Below are 25,313 nucleotides of genomic sequence, written 5' to 3' on the forward strand. Positions count from 1 at the left end.
CAAGTTCTGCAACCCACGAGGAGAAATATCGAACCTCACAACAACTGTGTTTATATGGGAAGCTTAGATGATATTGATCCAGCTCCATTGTCAAGTTGACATCTGGCATTTCCACCATCTAGCCAATCAACCAAGTCAGACCACCTTGCTTCTGAGAACCCCATACAGTTGATGACCTGGAACATAGCTGGCTGGAAAGGGATGGTTGATAGTGGATTAACGAGCTTTCTCTCTAGATTTGACGTAATAGCCTTTCAAGAAACCTGGCTAACCAAAGTGGATGAACCAGTACAATTGCCAGGCTTTCAGGGATGGGCCTCCCCAGCCCTAAAAACAAAGAACAAAGGGAGACCCTCTGGTGGGCTATGCATTCTTTTTTTTTTATTGAAAAGTTTTAACATACATTTTCTCTTTAACAGTCCCCCCTCCCCCTCCCCTCTCCCTCCCTCCCTACCCCTCTCCCCCTCCCCCCCCGACTTCCCAGAGCTAAGTACAAGGTATAAAAACAAAAAAAAACGATCATAAACATCCATATGCTAACAACCATAAACTCTAAAATCTATCACTCTCTGGCTCATATAGGATAATACAAACACTATTAATATTAAGTATATATAGAAAAAAAAGAGAAAAAAGAAAAAGAAAAGGAAGACTTATTCAAATGCTACATGAAACTTTTTAGTCCTATATTTGTTCTGGATATACTCAATCCATTTTCTCCATTCCATGATATAACGTTCTTGCGAGTGATCTTTCAAATAAGCCGAGATCTTTGCCATCTCTGCCAGGTCAGAAACCTTTAAAGTCCATTCTTCTATGGTCGGCAGTTCCTCCTTCTTCCAATACTGACCTATTAAGAGTCTTGCTGCCGTAATTAAATTCAACATCAACTTAGTGTCCACAACCGTAGCATCTGTAATTATTCCCAACAAAAAAAGTTGCGGACAAAACTTTATCCTTTGCTTGAAAATCTTCTGCATATTCCACCAAATTTTTATCCAGAAGGCCTTCACCTTTTTGCAAGTCCACCATATGTGAAAATATGTTGCATCTTCATCACCACACCTCCAGCATTTTGGCTGATAATTCGGGTACATACTTGCAAGCTTTTTAGGATCTAGATGCCATCTATAAAACATTTTATAAAAGTTCTCTCTTAAATTTTGAGCTTGTGTAAATTTTACGTTCCTCACCCAAATCTTTTCCCACGTGTCCATTGTAATAACTTCTTGGATGTTTTGGGCCCATTTTATCATACAATCCTTAACAAGTTCTGTTTCTGAGTCAATCTCTATCAATGCAAGATATATCCGTTTAATATGTGCTGGTCCCTGATTTCTAATTTGCTTTATCAGATTTTCATCAGTCATTGTAAAACCAGTTTTCTGGTCTTCTTTCCACCTGGCCCGTAGCTGAATATATTGAAACCAAGTTTGAACAATCTTCTCATCTCGCAAGAGACTGTATGGTTTCAGACACCAGACATTTCTTTCCAAGCTTAAAATCTCCTTATACGTAGTCACATCATGTTTAAAACCAACATTTATATTTTCTATTGCGTGTTTTGGAATTGCCCACAAAGGTATCTTACAGTCTAACTTATATCTATACTTCTTCCAAACTCTCAGCAATGCCTGTCTTAAAATATGCACTCTAAACACATTATCTACCTTCTTATCATACAACAAATATGCATGCCAGCCAAACAACAAATCGTGGCCCTCAAGATTTAATAATCTCTCTTGTGTCAAATTAATCCAATCACTTATACCTGCTAACGCAGCAGCTTCATAATATAATTTAAGATTAGGCATTTTAAGACCACCTCTTTCACGAGTATCCTGCATAATCTTAAGTTTAACTCGTGGCCTTTTCCCTGCCCAGACAAATTTGTTGATACCTCGCTGCCATTCCTCCAGATTAGAATCTTTCTTAAGAACCGGTATCATTTGAAATAAAAATAAAAATTTAGGCAGGACATTCATTTTCACTGCTGCGATTCGCCCCAACAAAGACAATTGCAGTTTTTCCCAACTCTCCATTTCTTTTTGAATTTTTCCCCATAATTTTTCATAGTTGTTTTTATATAATTTTGTATTAGAGGGCGACAGAAGCACCCCCAAATATTTGACCTTTTTAACAATCTCAAATCCAGTTAACCCTTCTAAAAGGGCCTTTTGCGATGCTGTCATGTTTTTAGCCAAAATGTTAGTTTTTTGTACATTAACTTTAAATCCAGAAACCTTCCCATATTGCATTATCTCCATCAGGTCCACAACAGAGCTCTCCGGCTGGGTCACTGTAACAACCAGATCGTCTGCGAACGCTCTCAATCTATAATCTTGATCTCTAATTTGAATACCCTTAATTCTTTCCGAGTTCCGTATTTTTACCAATAATATCTCCAATGTTAACACAAATAACAAAGGCGATAACGGGCACCCTTGCCTTGTACCCTTCTCAATATTACATGCTTCTGTCAAACTATTATTAACTATTATTCGGGCTGTTTGTTTTTGATATAATGCCCTAATTGGTTGCAGAAATTTATCCCCAAAATTCATTTTATCTAAAACTTTCATCAAAAATTGCCAGTTCAATTGATCAAAAGCTTTTTCAGCATCTAAAAAAATTAGCGCCGCAGGGATCTGGTTGTTCCTTTCCAAAAATTCCAACACATCAACTATATGCCTCACGTTATTTTTCATTTGCCTACCACTAATAAACCCAGTTTGATCCCCATGAATCACCTGTTGCAGAACCCTCATCAATCTATTAGCCAACACCTTAGCAAATATCTTGTAATCTGTATTTAAAAGTGATATCGGTCTGTAGTTTTTTACTTGAGTAACATCTTGGTCTTCCTTCGGAATCAAAGAAATAAAAGCAGTTCTCCAAGACGGAGGCACCTTTCCCCCTCTCTGAATTGTCTGGAACAATTCCTTTAACGGTTTTATCAACTCTAATTGTAAATTTTTGTAGTAAGCCGCAGTCAGACCATCCGTACCTGGCGCTTTATCCACCTTCAACTCCTTAATTGCTGTAAGAATTTCTTCTACTGTAATCAATTGATTAATCCCCTCTTTTTGTACTTGCGTAAGAACCGGGATGCTAGCATTCTCCAAATATACATCAATGTCTTTTTCATTAATCTTCTCCTTAGCATATAATTTAGAATAAAAATCCACAAAGGCTTCCTTAATAAGATCCTGTTGAAACACAACCTTTCCCTTATGTTCAATTTTGTCTATATTAGAAGCCCTTTGCTTTTTCCTTAGTCTGTAAGCTAGCCATCTACCTGGCTTATTAGCATTGCAAAAAGTATTATGCCTGGCAAACCGCAAATTGGTTGCCACCTGGTCAGCCATTAGCTTATCAAATTGTCCTCTTAATAGCTTAATAACCTCCTTAGTCTTCACATCCAATGGATTCAAAATCAAGGCCTTCTCTTTTTCCTTAATTTCATTCTCCAATTCTTTCCTTCTAGCTTCCAAAGTACGTCTGTGTTTGTTATTCATATATATCAACACCCCTCTCATATAGGCCTTGCTAGCATCCCAAACCATGTCTATAGAAGTATCCTTATTCATATTAATTTCAAAAAAATCCTTCATCCGTTGTTTACATTCTTCCACATTTTTCTGATTTCTAAACAAGTTCTCATTTACGCGCCACGAGCGCCTATCTCTATTGTCCTTATTGATCTCTAACCATACTGGACTATGGTCAGAAATAGCTCTTGCACAGATCTTTACCTTCTTAATCCTAGAAAAAAAGTCGTTAGTCAGCAAAATGAAGTCAATCCTGGAAAAAGATTGATGTCTATCCAAAAAAAATGTATAATCCTTTTCATGCGGGTGTGTGTCACGCCAAATGTCTCGCAGTTCCAAATCATCCTTCATTTCAAAAAAAGATTTAGGCAATCTGGCATGACACGGAACACGCTTAAAAAAACCAGCCTTATCCATCTGTACATCCAAAACACCATTCCAGTCCCCCATAAAAATAAACGATTTGTAATCCAACTGAGTAAGCTTTGTATGAAGTAAACTAAAAAAATCAGCTTGTTGTTGTTGTTGATTAGGAGCATACAGTCCAACTAAAAGCGTTTTTTTGCCTTCTAGCAACAAATCTATCATAACGTATCTTCCATGCTTATCTGCTTCAATTAATTCCGCTGTTAAAGCACTTTTAACATAGACAACCACTCCGTTTTTCTTATTCATTGCAGAGACGACAAATTGCGTGCCCAACCTTGAGTTCAATAAATACTTTTGGTCCATAGCCCTAATATGCGTTTCTTGCAAGCATATAACATCAATCTTAAATTGTTTTAAATATTGAAAAACTTTCTTTCTCTTCTGAGGCGAATTTAGTCCATTAACGTTCCAGGTTAGAAATTTAGTCGCCATACTTGTCATCCCGAAGCTGTTGGAGCACATCTTTAATAGCCCCTCTGTCTCCTTTGGGCCGTGCTCCTCCCACTGCCTCGCTGTAAGTACGCTTTGAAAATTCCATAAACTTCTGTTGGTCTTGTTCTTTTATTTGTTTTGCTCGTTTTAAAGCAGCACGCGTCACCCTCAGCTCTCCAGCATCAGCCAACGAAGTTATAATTTGATCCCCTCCAGCACCGTTCTCCTCTGTCTGTCCATCTTCGGCCTCTTGAGGTTTTCCTTCTCCAGATCCCTTTGCAGCTTCCAGAAGTGATAGTGGGGTTGCTTTTAAAACATTATTGTAGAAATCACGCGCCTGTGTCACAGTAACCAGACGGTATCTTTTACCTTCATGCATCACCACCAATCCAACTGGAATCTCCCATCTGAACCTTATATCACGTTGCTTAAGTTCCTGCACAAGAAATGCAAAGTCCTTCCTTCTCCTTAAAATCTTTGGAGGAATTTCCTTTAAAACCAAAACTTCTTGGTCAGCAACCACTACTTTAGTATCATAGGCGGCTTGAATAACTTCATCTCTAGTTTCTCTCTTTGCAAAATAAACCACCACATCTCTAGGTAGCTTTCTCTGTCTAGCAATCCATGAGTTTACACGAAAGACTTTATCCATGCATCCCTTTATTTCAGATGCTGGCTGACCCAATACTGCTTCCAGAGCCTCAGAAATCAGCTGCTTTAGGTCTTCTTTGGTATTTTCTTTTAAGCCTCTGATTCTAACAGCATACTGCATCTGATGATACTGAACAAGACTCAATTCTCTGTCCATTTTGTCTCTTAAATCTTCATTCTCCAGTACCTTTACTTCTAATATAGCATTCTTTTGAGTCAGATCTTCCACTTTTTCATCCAAACCTTGCACACATTCAGCCACACTTTCCACTGTAGACAAAATGTCTACCCTCATCGCACTGAATTTCTCTTCCATCTTCTCTTCTATCCTCTCCTCCAGTTTCTCCAATTTCTCCTCCACCTTTGCCAACTTATCACCCAGTGTTTCTAAGATTACCTGGGCGTGTTTTTCAAGAGCATCTTGTAAATCCTTCGATGTCAATGCAGCAGGAGGAAGCAAAGCTTGCAACGATGTCTGTTGCACCGGGGAAGTTCCAGCACTCCGAAGAGTTTTTGAGGGAGGTTTAGCCGCCATCTTTTTACTTTCACTTGTTGCGCACTTTCACTTTAAGTTTAAAAAGTCCATTAAGCTAGAGAGTAAAAATAAAAGTCCTCTTCACCTTGTCCTCCTGTACCACTCTGCCTGCTCCTTTTTATTCCAGGGTCTTTCCTTCTGGCAGGGGTGGTCGCAAACGCCTGGCTCTGCTCCAAAAATTCCGGAGCAGAGACGCTGAACAGCTGGGAGCAACCCAGGCTACGGGGGAGTTCAATCCTTCAGCCGCCCAAGCTTTAAGCTCAGGCGGCCCCGGAGAACTCAACCCCTACCTGGGGCCTCACCCCCTCCTCTTCTCCCGGGGAGGGGGCTTCAAATTCACCCGAACAGCTGATCGGCGCTGTTTCGGGTGAAAACAACACAGCTGAGCAGCGGGCAGCCCGAAACGGCTGTCTCCGGCGCCGCGCCGCCACCGGAAGCCGTGGGCTATGCATTCTTATAAAGCAAGAGTTGCAATGGCAGGGAGAGAAATTATATAACGAAGATAAGTATCCGTACTTTCTAGCTGTCAAATTTGAATATGACCAGTTTGAGTTAATATTGGTAAATGTGTACATTCCTCCAAGCACATCCCAGCACTATAATTTTGAATATTGGATGGGCTTGGAAGTTATCTTAGAAGATATATCTATATTGTACCCTCAGTCCATAGTGGTATTATTAGGAGATCTGAACGCTAGACTGGGTCCCTCTCTGTATGAGCTTGCCCAGAAGAAGGGAATCCCAGGGGAGTTCTTTGATAACCATCCTCAGTGGCTCTCGAGAGACTGTAAAAGTAATGCTGCTGGCCTGCTCCTAGTCTCCTTAATTTTTAAGGGTAATCTCCAAATTTTGGGAGGTAAGGACAAGAATTATACATACCCTTATACATACCACTCAGCCAATTCAAGTAGTGTACTGGATCTCTTTTGTGTGTCTAGAGATAAGGCTGACCTCTTCTCAGAGGTCACAGTACACCTTAGCGACAATAGCGACCATCAGCCTGTAAGTGTGACATTGCGAGGCCGCTCAGATTTAAGACCATATAACATGGCTGACAGATGGCTCACCAAAAAGGTAGAGGTGACCCAAAATAAAAGGTTAATTTGGGCTAAAGTTGATACTAAGGCAATATTAGAATGCCTTAAAACAGAGAATGCTACTAAGTGGGCTAGAACAATACAGTCATCTACTACTGACTGGATGTCAGCCTTCAATGCATTCTCCAATCTTTGTAACATACTGAAGAAACACCTAACAGCTAAACCTACTACAAAAAGAGCCCAAGTGGGTAGACCTCGCTGGTTTGATCTTGATTGCCAGCGACAGAAAAAGAAATTGAAGGCAGCCATGAGGCTTGCCCAGAGGAATCCTACTGCCCATATACAAGCTAAGATGCTGCACACAAGAAGGGAATATAAAAAAACTATAACATTAAAGAAAAAATGTTTTGCCATTTCAATCTGGTCAGAACTTGAGTTGGCTGCCAGAAGTCATAATTCAGTATTATTTTGGCACTCTGTAGCAGGTATCCTGAAGGAACGGAGATTTGCATTTGACATACCAATCTCTGCTGCGGACTGGGAGAATTATTATCAGTGCTTGTTTGCCCCCACCGAACCGATAAAGAAATTATTTTTAAACAGTGATTTGGTAAATCCTAGAACTCTCCCCCCTTGGCCACCAGTCTCAGAAAAGGAGATACAGTCCATCATTAAAAGCTTAAAGAGCAATAAAGCCCCAGGCGAGGATTTTTTACCAGCAGAATTATTTAAGAAATTTCCCAACTGGTGGGGCCCTGTATTAGCAGGTCTTTTTACACACATAAATAACACCTGCCATATACCAGATGGGTGGAAGATGGCAATAATTGTCCCCATATATAAAAAAGGGAATAAAAAGTATCCTAGTAATTACGGCCTATAATTACTAGGATACTTTTTATTCCCTTTTTTATATATGGGGACAATTATTGCCATCTTCCACCCATCTGGTATATGGCAGGTGTTATTTATGTGTGTAAAAAGACCTGCTAATACAGGCCCCCACCATCAGCCTGATTGACATTGTAGCAAAAATATATGCTAGGTACCTTTTGAACAGAATTGAAATCTGGGTAGAGGAAAACAACATCCTTACAGAAGAACAAGCAGGTTTTAGACAGAACAGATCTACTATTGATAACTGCTTTGTTTGATAACTGCTTTGCATCTAATTACCAAATATGCCTATAAGAGGAGACCCCTGTTTGCTGCTTTTATAGACCTTACAGCAGCATTTGATATGGTAAATAGAGACGTACTATGGAGTAAATTGACATCTCTTAAAATAGAACCCAGACTCCTGGCTTTGATTAAAGCCCTTTACACAAGTACCTGTTTGAGGGTTCGGTATGGGGTTAATGGGGCCCTGACTAACAGGATTCACACAAATAAAGGGATAAGGCAAGGGTGTATCCTGGCCCCATTATTATTTAATTTATACATAAATGACTTGCCAGGGTTAATGAAGGATACCATGGTACACATGCCGATGATCCTAAATACTTACTGTAACAGCTTGCTTTATGCTGATGATATGATTTTATTATCATACTCACAAGTAGGATTACGTAGGCTATTAAGAAGATTCAGCTCTTATTGCCAGGATAACTCCCTAATTATTAGCAAATCCAAATTGAAAATAATGGTGTTTGGAAGAAACCATCAGAGACATAAGTGGCAATTAGATGGTGAACCAATTGAGCAGGTTAATACCTTTGTATATTTGGGAGTAACTTTTTCCAAGACTGGATCTTGGGCCTGCCATCATCAACGAAGTACATTTAGAGCAAAAGCCCGTTTGAATTTATTGCTCAAACTAAAGAACTATAGTTACCCAGGGTCCCTAGCTCCACTACTCAAAGTTTATAAGGCTAAGGTTACGACAATGCTCTTGTATGGAGCAGAAATTTGGGGTCTTTATTCAACCACAGCTTTAGAACAAACACAGTCCCAGCATCTGAGATGTATTTTGGGTGTAGATCCAAGAACATCTGCTGCAGCAGTTAGAGCTGAATTGGGAATTCATACAATTCAGGCATTATCTAAAATTAGAGCTTATAACTACTGGTGCAAAGTTAATGAAATGGAGACTGATAGACTCCCCAAATTATGCCTACTAGAGCAAATAAAACTGCAATCACAAATCTCCTGGGTCACCAAACTAACAAATTTTGTAAGAAGCTGTGGCCTTCCTGTTTCTTGCGTAACAGGAGAACAATCTAAAAAAAGAGTTGCCCAAAGAATTAAGGATATAGAAGCACAAACTGATATAGCTATCCTTAGTAAGGTGGGTAACTTGAAATGGCTGAGTAAATACAAATGTACTTTTCAAGTGGACAGTTATTTGAAGTTACAACTCCCAAAACATCTTAGGGAGATATTTACGAGAGCGAGATTCGAACAGCTTGATACAATGGTCAGATATGGGAGATTTCATGCTATACCGTACAATGAGCGTCTCTTCATTTGCGGAGCGGCAGAGGTAGAGGACCTGGCTCACATCCTATTTGACTGTTGTCTGTATAAGAGGGTGAGAGACAGGTATCTTGGTCTATATACCAAACGAATGACCCATTGGGATCCCCATATCAAAATAACTTACCTTATGTCCGGCCAGAACTTGAAAATAACATTCAACATAGCACAGTATTTAAACAAAATGATCCGGTTAAGATCTGCATATGTGGGACTGATTGGGGTAGATTGTAAGGGTGACTCCGAAATATAATGTTATCATATTTTATCTATATCTTAAATTTGTATTTTATTACTATTTCAACTTAAATTGTATTTTAATTCCATTTTAAATTGTATTTTATCAAATTCCATTTTGGATTGCTTTTATCAAGTTTTGGTGACGGTTTGTTGCTGGAACTTTGTACTTTGATATGGCCAAAGGGCTAATCAATAAAGTTGTTGTTGTTAATCAAAAATCTCTTCAGTCTTTCTGCTATTATTGAAGCAAAAATTTTATAATCCACATTTAATAGAGATATTGGTCTATAATTCTTTATTTGGTCAAATCTGAATCTTCTTTTGGTATTAAAGTAATATTGGCTTCTGTCCATGTATTTGGTAGTTTAACCTCTACTAGTACGTCATTACATACTTCTTGCATTAATGGGCTTAGTATGTCTTGTAGGCTTTTATAAAATTCTGCGGGTAGCCCATCTGGGCCTGGTGTCTTATAATTTTTGTGTCTTTTTATAGCTTCTGTCAGCTCCATCATTGTTCTTTTTCCATTTAACATGTTTTTGAAATTCTCTGAAATTTTTGGTAGCTTAGAATTTTCTATATATTGCCTTATTTTTTCCTGAGTAATTTGTTCTATATCATAAAGTTTTCATAAAATTCTTTAATTATTTTTTATTGTATCATTTCGGCATTGTAAATCACCTCTCACATCTTGCAGTTTATTATCTGTTTTTTCTTTCTTTCTTTTTTCATTTTATAGGCTAACCATCTACCTGACTTATTAGCATTTTCAAAAAAGTTTGGTTTTGCTTTTTTAATTTGTTGGACCATTTCTTCAGCTTCTATTAAATTTAATTTGTGTTTTGTTATCTCCATTTGATTTTTAAAGATCTTCTTCTGTGGGTCTCTTTGTAGTTCTAATTCTAATTTTGTCAATTCTTCCTTTAGCTTCATTTGTTCTTGTTTCTTGTTTCCTTGTTGTTTTTTACCATGTAAGTTATGGCTAATCATGTCAAACTCATGACATCATGTGATTTCACGCAATGTATCAGAGCCTTTTTGCCATTGCCAGCAATGGGATGGGTGCAGCTTTTGGATGATGCGTCCGGCCTGTGGGCCAGCAGTTTGACACCCCTGATGCTTTGGCTATGTCCCAAACATTTTGGAGTGATAGAAGATGTGTACTTGTGGAAGCAGAAAAGACAGATGTTAGGCCAGAGTAGCATATGGGCAGTGAATTAATGGATAATAGAAGCAAGAAACAGGAAAGTTGTTTTTAAGTTGGTTTGCACAGACTTGTGAATTGCATGCATCAAAATTGTTGGCAGCAGGGTGACTGCCACTAACGGGATCAGCACAAACGTGTGAATTGTATGCCTTAACACAAGCCTTAGAATGTTGAAGGAACAAGAATGTACTATAGAAATATGGAAAGAGAGAAACATGGGAAGTAGAATTAAGTGAGAGGTGGATGTTGCATGATGGGAGATGGATGTTGAAAAGACAGATGGAAAGGAAAGAAAGAAAACAAGCAATACTTAGAACACAGAAGCAGACACTTACAGGGGGTAGCAAGGGATCAATGCTGATGATACTAAGCAATGAACACTCAACACCTCATAGGATGTGTAATAAATGAAAGACTGGTTTGCTTTATCAGAAACCTCTGGGATTTTTGCCATGGAGAATGTGAATTTCAATTTGTGTTGACAAAGTGAAAATATCTGTATGATATTTGTCATTCCATTCTTCGTTCACAGTTTCTTTCATTTCCTACAATAGAAATTGTGATGCAACTATTAAAAAATATGGTTGTATTTATATTTTAGTTAAACAAATCTGTGATAAATACAAGTAAATAAAAAGCTTTGCAAAATTTTGCAGTGAGGCCATTTCAAAATAGGCCTCAATTGGAAAGCTGTCTTTGTCCCTTTCAAATGATGTATGGGAGACTTTTCTAAACATGAAGGTTCAAGAATGTCAATGAGGAAGAGTATAAAGTTACTCAATATTTAATCTGGCGCAGGTTTTGTCTTCTATCTCAGTACAGGCCCAGGCTGCCCTGCCACCTGTCTCTGCCCATTATTGTTCCTGGAGAGTGGGTTCAGGTGAAAAGAACTGTCACCTAGAAATACCAGTCCTGAGTGGTCTCAACCATGCCACGTCCTCCTGATTTAAGGAATCAAGGCGTGAGTCCATGGAAAGTCCCATCATTCCCTCTCCAGTGACAAGCTCTGCAGCTGGACGGCCTGCAAATGAAATTTCAACCTGCCTCACCTGTTGAACTGTTTCCATCTACATGTGAGAAAAACATCAATGGATTGGACTATCCTGGAAATCGTATTCCTGGAACCTGGACTATGCATTGCAATATTTTTCTTCTACTACTGTTGTTTCCCTCGTACCTTCTTTGGTAGAAGGAAGGACCATGGGCCCAATACTGTATGGAAGAAAAGGGAGTTGTGTTTCTACCAAGACTATGTATTCCACTTGCAAAGGGGCAACAGGGTCACTTGTTATGCTCCTATCAATACAGTGCAGCTTTACCAACAACTTTAAATCTGGACATATGGAGGAACATACAGACATTACCTTTTGGGGAAGAATAACATGAGCTTTATGGACAAGTGCCAGAAATTTTTTTTATGCATGTAAAGCTATTGACTATAATCAAGCTAAATGGACTAAGTGTGGAGACAGGCCTACTCATTAAATGCCAAATATGTTTGCACATCCTACCCAACCTGGCATAATCAGAGGATTCCTGCAACCCGGTGTGCTTCAAGATAACCAGACCAATGGATTTTTCAGCATCATTTGAACTTGCTATCAGTTGAATACAAATATGGGTCCAAGTTGATCTTCATGAACTGGAAACCACATTTGAGATTCCCTCAGTATCAAAGACATTTTTTTTATTATTGATCTGGCCCAAAAGAATTGTTTCATTTTTAAATGTGAAGCTTGAGAGAACATCACTTATTTTCATTTGACTTGGGAAGAAAAGGACTGTCCAGCCAAATGGGTCCTGTGCTGCCACCATGTGGTTGTTTGGGGAAATTATAATATGCTATCTTAACTGGCTCAGCCAACTCCTCCCACTCTCTGACGTATTTCCTCCTTCTCCTGACCATGTGCTTTTACACCCCTCCCCTTTCTGGGATGGACTTCCTCCTTCTTCTCCCTGGGGACTCTCCTCCTCCATAACCGGCAGACACACGTGCTCCTCCATAACCGGCAGATACACGTGCAGACACTGTGAGTCGTTACTGTCTTTTGACCTTGGGAATACCGTGAGTTATCATCTAATTCACCTCATCTGCTGTAATCTACTCTGCATGCAAATAAAGGTACTTCTGGATGATAAAAGGTACTTTTCACGAGTTCTGCTATCTGGCAAAGGCTGTTAAACAATGATAGTATCCGCCTATACAGACCAGCACAGGGTTCTTAGTGAGGGGAAAAATCATTAAACGACAGCTTGATCCAGAATAGGTCCTCTATTTCATCATTGTGGCCCTACATTGTATTATTAGATCCCAGTCCGACATTATACATAAGGAATATGTCAAAGAAGTCACTGCCAGAATGCGAAAGTTGGCTCATGTCCCTGTCCAGACATGGGCAGGAGCACTGGATTTTGGAGGATGGTTTTTGGGAATGTTTGATATTTGGAAAAGGACATTGTTCATTGTGGTTTTGGCCTTAGGAGGGTTGTTGTGTTTATCATGTCTTATCCCATTTATTTAGAGAATTGTTAGATCCACTCTATCCAGACCAACTTTTGCTGCCACTTCTATCTATAACAATAAACCAGCAAAAGCAATGATTTTGAAACCTTTACCTTCTGACTATATTCCCCTCTTCAAGAGTCCCTAAGCCTATTTGGCTTTTATATTAAAAAGGGAGGAATGAAGGGATTTTATTATGCTTAAGGTTGATGTTAGTATTATTGATATTAGTAGTGATACTTTGTAATCATCTTTGTTTATGTGCAAGCAGTTTTGTAGGTGCTTTATATTGGGAAATTAGTTATTTAAAAGCAAATGTTTCATGCTTTAGGTGATTGCTTACATGAAAACAGCATGGTAAGGGGAGAGAGAAAAGAAGCTGCGGTGGAGCCTGGGTTGTTGTGCATGAGTCATGATCTAGGAATTATTTTTCTGTACCTTTTGGTTCCTAGTACCAAGACCAGATCTCTTTGTTCTGGAAAGGTATAAAAGGTGGAAGACATCTTTCCTGGTTGTTGCCTTCATCTCTCTACCAGCCACGAAGAGAGATGTGACCACCCAACTCTATTTTGATCAAAATAAAAGTTGTTTGCTTGCTGAAACCTCGGCTCAGGAGTTTCTTTTGGCTCTTTTAAATTCCTGAGTAATGCTGGGGCAATTGTGAGGCTAAGTGTAAAACCTTACATTTCTTATTTTTTTAAGGAAAAAATCCATTTCCTTTGCTATCTTTTGTATAAATTCTTTCTCTTTCAATAGAGATTGATTCAATGTACATTTAATTTTTTCTTTGTTCCTCTTTTTTAATAGAATAATAGAATAGCAAAGTTGGAAGGGACCTTTGAGGTCTTCTAGTCCAATCCCCTACACAAGCAGAAGACCCTGTACCATGCTGGACAAATGGCTATCCAGTATCTTCTTGAAATCCTCCAGTGATTGAGCACCCACAATTTCTGTAGGCTAGCCATTCCACTGGTTAATTGTTCTCACTGTTATGAAATTTCTCCTTAATTCTAGGTTGCTTCTTTCCATCCATTGCTTCTTATCTTGCCTTCTAGTGCTGTGGATCCCCTCTTCTTTGTGGCCCTCAAATATTGGAACACTGATATCATGTCACCCCAATCCTTCTTTTCACTAGACTAGACATAACCAAATTCCTGCAACTGTTCTTCATATGTTTTAGCCTCCAGCCCCCTAATTATCTCTTTGTTCTACTCTGCACCATTTCCAGAGTCTCAACATCTTTTTTATATCATGGTGACCAAAACTGGATGCAGTATTCCAAGTGTGGTCTTATCAAAGCATTTTTTAATCAGTGATAATTAATTTCTACAATTAATCAATAGGTTGGTAATATATTTCTTGGTCCTCTCTTCTTTCTGTAATATTCTCCTTTTGCCTACATTAAACAAATATAATTCCTAATATTTTCAGTACAAACTAAGTTGAATATAAACATTTTTAGTATTTATGCATATAATAATATCAACATATAACATGTTTTTAATCAGCTTATTTCCATTGTATTTATAAAAGTCATCTTATTAAATAATTATATGTCCTGTTTTCAAAATTCTTACTGAAGCTTAATTTCCCCTCAGTATTCAAACCACTCTTATCAGTCATAGTTTTCTCAAAATTCATTATCTTTAAATATCCAAACTCTTCATTTAAATAGACCCTCTCAATGCTTTAACATTTCATATATTGTAAAAGTACTATACTATTTTTATATCTTATTCCTCTTACTATAGGGCTGCTTTACAAGCTTTATCTATTCTTTTGGCCATATTCCAACAATATAAGTCCTGGAGAATAAAGCATCTTTTTTGCTTCTTTATTATAGTAAGGTTTTGCAGATTTTTGTTTGTTTGTATTAAATTGTGGTTTTCTTCATTTGTAGCTTTTCTATTTAAGTCACTTTCATTTAATTTATATTCTGTTGTCTGATTTGTTTGTTCATTCTTTGTTGTAATTTTTTGAGTGTCATTTACCGTAGTTGTAGGTTTAAGCTAGAGATATGTTCATTTATATTGTCAAACTGATTTCTAATCTCATCATGGTTTGAAACAATTATCATTTGAATCTGTCACAGTGTTGTGTATATTTGTGTATATTTTCTCCTGGAATGTATTTGTATTGTCTTGAGTCATTGCTCCTGAAGATGTTTGAAGCTCCAAACTGGGTTCTTCAGGAAAAGGTGTAAGATATGGTTTTATATTTATATTTATATATGTATATAATATCCATTTTATCTCTCCCCTCTAAGTAGTTTTCCATCGGCGTCATAATCCTTTTAATTAGTTTTATCAAGCCAGTCCATCTTAAAATCCAAACACCCAAATCTTACATAGTTCTTATCTTTATATAATGGTTTTATAATCCAGTACATTTCCAATTGTCAAGGCACCACTGAAAACAATATTTTGTGGCAGTTTTCTTTTCAGGGGTCTTATAATTATCATCCAGTCAGGATTCAGTTCAAAGTATTTGACCATCTAAAAGTTTTCCAGTAATTTCTCCTTTAGAAGATTAGCCAAAGGCCAAAATCTTTCTTTCTTTGCAAACAGTTCTTAGGTTAAGATTTAAGAATGCAGTTCAGTGTGTTTATAATCCCAGAAGGTCAGCAGTTTCTAAACATATGTAGTTTCACTCAGTAGCAGAGAACTCAATGCTTTGTTCCCAGCTGTTTTTTGCTGTTTCTAGGCATGTTGCCAAATTCAGTGCTGCTATAGTTTTCTCTAATCCTCCACTAGATGTCACTGTTTATTTTTAACTTTTTAAAACAAAGAGTTACTTTTGTTCATACACACACACACACACACACACATTTTGTCAAGAGAATACAATGGTCATAGCAAACACTCTTTTCCAACAACCCAAGAGACGGCTCTACACATGGACATCACCTGACGGTCAACACAGAAATCAGATTGACTATGTGCTCTGCAGCCAAAAATGGAGAACCTCTATACAGTCAGTAAAAACAAGACCAGGAGCTGACTGTGGCTCAGACCACGATCTTCTCGTTGGAAAATTTAGGCTTAAACTGAAGAAAGTAGGGAAAAGCACTAGGCCACTGAGGTATGAACTAAATCATATCCCTGGCAAATATACAGTAGAGGTGACAAATAGATTTAAGGAATTAAATCTGATAGACAGAGTGCCTGAAGAACTATGGACGGAGGTTTGCAACATTATACAAGAAGTAGCAACTAAAACCATCCCAAAGAAAAAGAAATGCAAGAAAGCAAAATGGCTGTCTGAGGAAGCTTTGCAAATAGCTGAGGAAATGAGGGAAGTGAAAGATACATGCAGAATTCCAGAGAATAGCTAGAAGAGATGAAAATGCCTTCTTAAAGGGCTAAGATGGTGGTGCCTGGAATGGCTGCGGCTGCATTGGCTCTTGAAGGCAAATAGTTTTGGGAGGGATAGTAAGGGCTATAGGCCACATGATCAGGAAGATTTTAATGTGTTTGAGCAACATGGTGGAACTAAGGTAACATACGACATACAACCGACAATCTTTGCTGGCATGGTGAGTTTCTAGTTGTTTTGGAACTGTTGGTGATACTGTTAAAAGTCGTTGGCACTGTTTGAATTTGTTCTACCAGCAGCAAGATCTGACTGCTGGTTCAGTGATGGATTGTATTGCAAATCAGGGCTGTTTCCAGAGGAGGCAGAGGAGGAGAGGACCTGGAGCTTATGGAGCAAAGGAACTGGATGAGGCTGTCGGCAGGCCCAGAGGAAGAGAGAGAGGCTTTTGGAGGAGTTGGTGGCGGCGGCAGCGGGCTCCAGGGGCGAAAAGAAGCAAGGCCTCTTTAAGGAAAAGGTGGAAGAGTCAGGATCAGAAAAAGGAAAGAAGGCGAGGTTGTCAGAATACAAGCGAATTTGAGGGCTAATCCACATGGAGCCCCATTTCCATCTGTCCTGTGTGCCATCGTTCACTCCCTAGAGACTAAAATGGACAATGTGAAATTTGAGCGGGCCACGAACAAGAAGTATATATCGGAGGTGGTGACCCTTTGAGAGCTGTATGCAATGAAATTTCATTTTGATGTATGCCGATTGGTGTACATTCAAAGTGACAATAAAGTTATCATTAAATGAACAGTGCAAAAAAATAGAAGAAAACAATAGAATAGGGAGGACCAGAGATCTTTTCAAGAAAATTGGAGAGATGAAGGGAACTTTTCATGCAAAAATGGGCATGATTCAGGACCAAAATGGCAGGGACCTAACAGAGGCAGAAGAGATTAAGAAGAGGTGGCAAAATTACACAGAAGAACTATACAAGAACAAGCTTAATGTCCCTGATAACCACGATGAGGTGGTCACTGACCTCAAACCAGACATCCTAGAATGTGAAGTGAAATGGGCCTTAGGAAAGCTGAGCAACAACAAAGCCAGTGGAGGTGACAGTATTCCAGCTGAGCAATTCAAAATCTTAAAAGATGATGCAGTAAAAGTGCTACACTCAATTTGCCAGCAAATTTGGAAAACTCAATAATGGGCACAGGATTGGAAAAGATCAGTTTACATTCCAATTCCAAAGAAAGGCAGTGACAAAAAGTGTTCAAACTATCGCACCATTGCACTCATTTCACATGCTAGTAAAGTTATGCTTAAAATCCTACAAGCTAGACTCCAACAGTATGTGGATCGAGAACTACCAGATGTACAGGCAGGATTTCGAAGAGGCAGAGGAACTAGAGATCAAATTGCCAACATATGCTGGATCATGGAGAAAGCTAGGGAGTTCCAGAAAAACATCTACTTCTGCTTCCTTGACTATGCTAAAGCATTTGATTGTGTGGATCGCAACAAACTGTGGCAAGTTCTTAAAGAGATGGGAGTACCAGACCATCTTATTTGTCTTCTGAGAAACCTATATGTGGGTCAAGAAGCAACAGTGAGAACTGGACACGGAACCATTGATTGGTTCAAAATTGGGAAAGGAGTCCGGCAAGGCTATATACTGTCACCCTGCCTGTTTAACTTATATGCAGAGCACATCATGAGAAAGGCAGGGCTAGATGAATCAAAAGTTGGAATTAAGATTGCCGGGAGAAATATCAACAACTAAAGAGCCTCTTGTTGTGGGTGAAGAAGGAGAGTGCAAAAGCTGGGTTGAAACTAAACATTAAGAAAACCAAGATCATGGCATCCGGCCCTCTCATTTCCTGGCAAATAGATGGGGAAGAAATGGAGTTAGTGACAGATTTTATTTTCCTGGGCTCCAAGATCAGCGCAGATGGGGACTGCAGCCAAGAAATTAAAAGACGCTTGCTTTTGGGGAGGAAAGCCATGGCAAATCTAGATAGCACACTAAAAAGCAGAGACATCACCATGCCAACAAAAGTGCATATAGTCAAGGCTAGGGTCTTTCCTGTTGCAATGTATGGCTCTGAAAGTTGGACCATAAGAAAGGCTGAGTGCCAAAAAATTGAGGCCTTTGAACTATGGTGCTGGAGAAGACTCCTGCGAGTCTCTTGGACTGCAAGGTGATCAAACCGATTAGTCCTAGAGGAGATCAACCCTGACTGCTCTTTAGAAGGCCAGATCCTGAAGTTGAAACTCAAATACTTTGGGAGAAGGACGGACTCACTGGAGAAGAGCCTAATGCTGGGAAAGATTGAGGGCAAGAGAAGAAGGGGACGACAGAGAATGAGGTGGCTGGATGGAGTCACTGAAGCAGTAGGCGTGAGCCTAAATAGACTCCAGAAGATGGTAGAGGACAGGAAGGTCTGGAGGAACATTGTCCATGGGGTCGCGATGGGTCGGACATGAGTTCACAACTAACAACAACAACATATATATTTATATACAACATATTTATATGCATATATAAATTTCATCAATGCTTTTTCAGGTATAGAGTTTTAACAATTTTCTTAGGTTTCAAATTTATCCAAACTGTGGTAATGTTTATTCCCCATAAGGGTTATATGCACTGCTTCCATCTATAGAAGGGTGAGACAATCCCCCCCCCTTCTCACTTTGGGAGGCTTTTTCCTTTTTGGGGATCTTTTCATGAAGATTAGGTGTAAAATAGGAGAGAGAAGATCAAATTCCTCACCCAGTTTCAAGCATGCTCTTCACTGTTGTGTTGGTTAGTGCCTTTGGACTTCATCTGCAAGTAGCTTGGGCTGGTCAGTGAGGAGTGGCCAGCCTTTCTCCTGATGGGTTAGAAGGCTTTCCCTGAACTGAACAAAATGACTACTGTCATTCCAGAGTCGTTGGAGTACCCTTCTTTCTTTGCCGCCTCTCCAGGGCGACTTAGACCCATTTAGGGTCCCCTAACAGGGGAAAATTAGCTGCTGGTTGCAGAGGTCTGCAATCCCGTGACCAGTTGCTACGGCGCAAGACCAGAGGTCCCAAAGCCTTTTAAAGTGGTACTAATACCTTGTGAACATGATTCTACTCCTCTGTTAATGGAGCCTAGGATTACATTGACATTTTTGTCTCATATACTGCTACAAATGAAGTCAGAGAACTGGAAATACCTAAGATTAATAAAGTACCTTTCCAGAATACAATTGTTACCTATTAATGGTAGCATTGTGGCAGGAAGGAAGGAGAAAGGAAGCCTAGATAAAAGTATTATGTTGAGCCAGTAAGAATAATCATTCAGTTGGGTTGGAAAATGCAGAGCCATTTTGATGAAAATATATTTCAATGTTGTAGAAGCAGGTAAAAGAATGGACAAGAGGGATTCTGCAAAGTGGATGTAAATACTGTAAATTAAAAGTGATGAAATTACCTGGGGATAAAACTGAAATGGCAGAAGGCTCCATTTTAGAGATTTGCATGGAAGAGAGTCAGACTGAACAGAAGGCCATTAATGTCAGTCTCCTATTCTGGAAAAGGTCTTTGTGGTTGCTAAGAACTGACACTGCTGGATGGCATGTAATCAATCAATACCAGTGCTCAAGGAAAAAAAATGAGAAAAATGATATAAGGCTGTTGAACAATTGTAAAGTGCAATTGAAACTGGATAAAGGTTAAAATATGGGTGTGGTTTGCATATGGAGTGGTTGTGTGGGTTGTTTAATGTACGGATGAAGTCTGCATCTGTGCCCCAAGGACTGGTGGAATGCCATTACTATTCCCCTATACAAAGAGAAAATAAGCAAGAATGAATGCAAAAACTACAGGGGGATTAATCTGTTGAATGTGCCTGGGAATGTTTGGCAGAATTCTGATTGAAAACTATGAGAAGGGACAATGAGCAAAATTTGGAAAGTGCAGTGTGCCATTATGCCAAGTGGGATAGGTGGGCAGGCAAATTAGGATACAAGTAGTCCTTGACTTACACCACAGTGGAGCCCAAAATTTCTGTGGCTAAGCAAGGTAGTTGTTAAGTGAGTTTTGCTCCATTATATGACCTTTTTTTACCACAGTGAATCACTGCAGTTGGTAAGTGAATCATGTGGTCATTTAGCAAATCTGGCTGGTCCCATTGACTTGCTTGTTAAAAGCCAGCTGGGAAGGTTAAAATGGTGATCACATGACAGTAGAGATGCTGCAACTATCATAAGTGTGAAAACTGATGAGAGGGCACTTTTTTTAGTGCTGTTGTAACTTCAAACAGTCACTAAATGAATGGTTGAAAATTGAGGACTACGTGTACTGCATATATGTAAAGTGCTGTTAAATATGACAGAGACAGAACAAATAAAGGATCTTATATTCAAAATTTTAAACGACTTAGGCCCGGGATATTTGTAGGACCGTCTGCTGCCAGGAACGACTTCCCATCGCCCGGTGCGCTCACACAGGGAGGGCCTCCTCAGGGTGCCGTCGGCTAGACAATGTTGGCTGGCGACCCCCAAGGGGAGGGCCTTCTCTGTGGGAGTGTCTGCCCTGTGGAATCAGCTTCCCCTTGAGCTCCGGATGGCCCCGGATCTCCGGTCCTTTCGTCGCAACCTCAAAACATTTCTTTTCCATCGGGCTGACCTGGACTGATGATAGGGGTTTTTTAAACAATGTTTTAAATATTTTATCACTGGGGCTTGTTAGTTTAATCTTTTTTTAACATTTGTATTATTGTGTTTTATTGTTGTTAGCCACCCTGTGTCCTTTGGGAGATAGGGCAGCATATAAGTCCCAATAATAAATAAATAAATAAATATTTGATTGTCCGCTAGGATTCCAAGATCCCTCTCATAGTTACTGTTACTGAGCCACATTCCACCTATTCTATGCCTGCACATTTGGTTGTTCTTGCCTAAGTATATACCTTAACCTCCTTAACTGGACCCCTAAATTCCCGACCAGGGCTGGGCTGACCAGGCATCTGGTGCATCCTGAGTCTAAAAGGGCAATCAGGGTCACTTTTCCTCTGCCTGGTATTAATAGTTCTATGGGCATAGTCATTGGAGCGATTGGCCCACTTACCAATGGGTCATCATAGTAGTCACTTTCTGATATCCTGGCTTCATCTTCTGGTGGGATCGGAGTTCTACCCCCTGGTTTTGGGGTTGGACAGAACTCCACAACCTTCGAGCTCCTCAGGGCTGTGTCTTTCTGGCATTGGTTGGGTTTAGTTGGCTTTTCTCCAGATTGCCGATCACCTCTTTTGTCATTTTGCTGCGGCATTCCATGGCATGATGACCCTCTTTGCCGCATTTAAAGCAGGCTGTCGAGTGATATTTTAGCTGCTTCTTTCTTCTTCTCCACCGGTAGGGACCATTTCCATGTTTTTCTGGAGTGATATGGTTGTGGTGCTGGTCGATCTCTACCTCCTCGGCCAGGAGGTACCAGGGCACGCCTAGCCACACATGCATTGTATAGGTTGTCATTCAAGCCACCCTGTAAACATCTGTCTTTGGGTCAGTTGAGGTGGTATACCAGGTCTCGGAACTCCTTCGTGTACTGAGTCACAAGTCGACGCCCCTGCCTCATAGTCTTTATTTGATCCTGTGCCTTCTGATCAGCCAGATGGCCTTCGAACCTCCATCTCAGGGCGGTCATGAAATGACTAAAGTTTTGGAGCTCTGGCTCATTGCAGTTGTCCAGGGTAACCATCCACCAAGCTGCGGTTCCTTCCAGGGCTAGGGTGATGACTCTTACTCTGGCTTTCTCACTGGGAATGGTTCTCCCATACATGAGCCAGGAAGAAGCTCAGTTGCTGGGGGTCCCCATCAAATTTCACCCCTAGGCGAACCAGCTTTGATTCCTCCAGTGGGCCTCTCCCTCTAGGGGCTGGTGGAATGTTCCCCCCTCCAGGGCTTGCAGGCTGCTATGCAACTGGGGTGGCTGCCATTGTTTCCATAGAGCTGTGGCTTCGGTCGCTCCTGACTCACTCCCCCGCACTTAGTTTCTTCCGGTTGATCATTCCTTTTGCTCCTGCATCACTTAGATCTCATCTTTTGGTCCTGAAAGGTTTCCACCATGTATTGCACGGATTGCTTCAGGATCTGGTTGGCCGACTCCTGCTCTCCTTCAGATTCATCCCCATCATCGGAGAGCAGCTCCATCATTCGCTTCCAGCCCTTCTTTCAGCTGCATAGGGTGAATGTTAGTTGCTGGGCTTTTTCTTCCCACTCTTCTCTCTTCCCTACCCTGACCGAGCATCTTGGTTTCAAGGAGCTTTCTGCATTGATCATTTTCTCCATCTATCCAGAAGAACATTCTTCTGGGTGGGTCTTTGCAGTGGACTTTCCTCATTAAGTCTTGTCTTGTTTGCTACCATGGAGGGACATAATGTACATGGTCCCCACAGTAGGGTGGTTGCCTCTCCGGGTTGACCTTTTTGCAGATCTTGCTTAATGTAAGGTCCTGCCTCAACTACTCTTCCAAGAAACAGAACTCTTGAAACAGGCATTGTTTCAGAAGGAACTTTTATTGAGAGATAGTGATAGCAAAAGAGCAAAGCAAGATTTAAAGTTTCCCCACCCAAAGTGTCACATTAAACCAGTCCTTTCCCAAACTCCACCTCAGTGGTCAAATGTCCAGTTTAAGTCCATCCAATCTCCAAGTGCAAAGGTGTTATGAGAACTAAAGTGATAAGTGCAGTTCCAAGGCGCTGTTTCTGTGGTTTTGTTTCTCTCTCACCATCCTCCCATGGCATATTCCTTCTTTCGTTCACAGCCAGAGGCATCAAAAGGGTAACAAACAAAGTGGAGGAAACCCATAAAACCCCACCGCACCCTTTCTAGCAGTCTAGCAAACCCAGTAGTTAAGGGCTATCCTCCCTTTCTCAGCAGAATGACAGACCCGAAAGCAGAACAAAGATGCAGAGTAAAAGGCAATAGAGCTGAGGGTCTGACAGTGGGTCAGAAGTTTAATATGTCCCAACAATGTAATGCAGCTGCCAAAAATATCTATAATGTCTTGATAAGCACCAAGAGAGGCACTCTACCTAGTTCAGACCTTACCTGGAGAACTGCATTCAATTCTGCACAACCCTGTTTAAAAAAGATGTAAAAAATTGGAACCAGTACAAGAGAAGGACTAGAAACCAAGTTCTACAAGGAAAGATATGTTGAACTTGCAGAAGAGAAGGTTGAGAGGGACAGGGTAGCTCTCTTCAAGTATATGAAGGGCTGTCACAGTGTAGAGGGTTTGGACTTATTTTCACTTGTTCCAGAAAGGAAGACTAAAATAAATGTGATGAAACTTCAAGGATGTAGATATTAGATATTAGGAAGAACTTAACAATAGGAGTGGTCAATCAGTGGAACAGGTTACTCCATGGAGTGATTTCTTCACTGGAAGTTTTGAAGCAGAGGCTATATAGTCATCTGTCAGTATTGTTGTAGTGTATCCTGCAGTGAACACAAGGCTGAACTTGATGGCCTCATAGGTCCCTTCCAACTCTGTGATTCTAGGCATCATTTTATGCTCCAGTGCTATGAGACTCCCATTGGATCATAGAATAGACAGAAGTTTATACCATGTTTCCCAGAAAATAAGACCTGGTCATATATATATATGCTGCTGCTGGACACCATTGGCCCCCATGCTCGATGCCTCTTTTGCTTGCCATGCCCTCCCCGGGCTAATTACAATATTAACTGGGGCTTATTTTTGGGTTAGGGCTTATATTACGAGCATGCTAAAAATCAGGTTAGGACTTATTTTTTGATTGGGTCTTATTTTCGGGGAAACACAGTATTATTCTAATTGTGTGCTTCTTGTTTACCCTTCTGTTTCACCATTCTCTAATAAAATCATGAGTTCTTTGCAGGCGCTTCTAATTTTTTCAGTCACGATACCCACCCACCCCCATCTCCTAATAACCTGTCTCTGGAGTCCTCCAGAGTCATGACTGTTTCTTTCAGAAGAGTTTAGCTCACTCTAAGTACCACATGAACAATTTTGAAATTCAGACTGGTTTTGCTGACCACCGTCTGAGAAGAACTGGTCCTGAGAGAATTTGCTCTTGAAAACAGACTCCATAGATTGACTTCTGTTTATTTGTAGACAGGAGGAACAGAGAAACCTAGTGAGAGTTTGCCAGCAAAGCTCTATGAAACCTAGGCTGTGCCAACAAACCTGATCGTACAGTAAGCGACTGGAAAGGAAACCAATGTGAAAATACATGGGCAATCTTGTTGATTTGTTCTTTGAGTTATAGTTATAAAGAGTGCAGGAGAGAATAAAAGGAAGAGATTAGGGCAGGAGCTTGTAAAAACAAACATGCAAACAAATCAAATCAGGTTCCATTCAATAAAATAAATTAATCAAATACTCATGCAAGATTAAATGACCTCCAAAGAAGCTACCCATTGCATTTCTGCATGTTTCAGGGCCCTGGATTCTCTTCCTTTCAATTGGCTTTGCTGAAGGTGAGTGATAATACATTATTTGATTATTCAAGTACAAAGAAAAGAAAGGCAACTGAATTACCTGATATTGCAGTGATGCAGTCTAGCTACTGTTCACCCTATATGCAAGCAACTGCAAAAGCAAGGGCTGAAATACTGTACAAGGCTGGAGTTTTGGTGTCTGTTCCAAGAATATCATCCACAGTCTCATGAGCCACAGCAATCATACATTTGCCTGAAATCATTTGGGTTATTCTCAATTCAAGATTGCTGTTGTTACTAATGTCTTCACTTCCAAGAGTGGTTTAAGGCTGGGAGTTCACAGAAACATGTTTTTAGTTTTGAGTGCTTTCAGGACATTACTATTTTTAATATGGCTGATTTAATGATTTCTCAAGGGTTTGGGCATTGGAGGGGAATGTTGGTGGTGGGAAAGAAAGCTATGCAATGGCACCCCAGGCCAGAAAAGGTGATCTACC

Source organism: Vipera berus, assembly GCF_964194415.1.
Source record: "Vipera berus genome assembly, chromosome: 7".
NCBI classification, from domain to species: Eukaryota; Metazoa; Chordata; class Lepidosauria; order Squamata; family Viperidae; genus Vipera; species Vipera berus.